This window comes from Nicotiana tomentosiformis, chromosome 4 (genome assembly GCF_000390325.3).
Source record: "Nicotiana tomentosiformis chromosome 4, ASM39032v3, whole genome shotgun sequence".
In the NCBI taxonomy this organism is placed as follows: domain Eukaryota; kingdom Viridiplantae; phylum Streptophyta; class Magnoliopsida; order Solanales; family Solanaceae; genus Nicotiana; species Nicotiana tomentosiformis.
In genome coordinates this window covers 8,154,552-8,155,959 of record NC_090815.1, presented here as the reverse complement: position 1 = coordinate 8,155,959, position 1,408 = coordinate 8,154,552, and positions in this window count along the sequence as shown.

The window sequence follows — 1,408 nt, the reverse complement described above, 5'->3', positions numbered from 1 at the left end:
GTCACCGTGGGGTGCACCGGTTCTGTTTGTGAAAAAGAAAGATGGTACTATGCGGATGTGCATCGACTATAGGCAGTTGAACAAAGTTACAATCAAGAATAAGTATCATTTGCCTCGTATTGATGATTTATTTGACCATCTTCAGGGAGCGAGGGTGTTCTCTAAGATTGATTTGAAGTCTGAGTATATCATCAGTTAAATATTCGAGATTCAGATATTCTAAAGACGGCATTCAGGACCCGGTATGGTCACTATGAATTTATCGTGATATCTTTTGGGCTGACCAACGCCCCATAATCATTTATGTACTTGGTGAATAGTGTATTCCAACCATATCTTGATTTGTTTGTTGTAGTATTTATTGATGATATCCTTGAGTACTTACGTAGCCAGTGGAAACATGCACAACAGTTAGGTATTGTATTACATAGGATGAGAGAGGAGAAACTTTATGCCAAATTCTCTATATATGAGTTCTGGCTTAGTTCGGTGGCATTCTTGGGACACATAGTGTCCAGTGAAGGAATTAAGGTGGATCCGAAAAAAATAGAGGCAGTTCAGAGTTGGCTCAGGCCATCTTCAACTACTGAGATTCAGAGTTTTCTCGGGTTGGCCGGTTAGTATCGTCGCTTTGTGGATGGCTTCTCATATATTGCATCGCCCATAGCTAAATTGACCCAGAAAGGTGCTCCATTCAGGTGGTCGGATGAGTGTGAAGAGAGCTTTTAGAAGCTCAATACTGTCTTGACCACAACTCTAGTTCTAGTTTTGCCTTCAGCTTCGGGCTCTTATACAGTGTATTGTGATGCTTCTCGGATTGGTATTGGGTGTGTCTTAATGTAGGAGGGTAGAGTGATTGCTTATGCTTCACGTCAGTTGAAGCCACATGAAAAGAACTACCCTGTTCATGATTTAGAATTGGCAGCTATTGTCCATGCATTGAAGATTTGGAGGCACTATCTCTATGGTGTGTCGTGTGAGGTATTTATAGATCGTCGGAGTCTTCAGCACTTATTCAAATAGAAGGATCTAAATTTGAGGTTGCGGAGATGGTTGGAGCTGCTGAAGGATTATGATATTACTATTTTGTATCATCCTGGGAAGGCCAATGTGGTGGCTGATGCCTTGAGTAGGAAAGCGGTGAGTATGGGTAGCCTTGCCTTCATTCCTGTTAGTGAAAGGCCTCTTGCAGTTGATGTTCATGCCCTTGGCTAACTGGTGCGTGATATTAGATGTTTCGTATCCCAATCGAATTCTAGCTTGTGTGATTTCTCGGTCTTCCTTATATGACCGCATCAGAGAGCGCCAGTATGATGATCCTCATTTGCTTATCCTTAAGGACACAGTTCAACACAGTGATACCAAGGATGTTACTATTGGGGATGATGGGGTATTGAGGATGCATGGT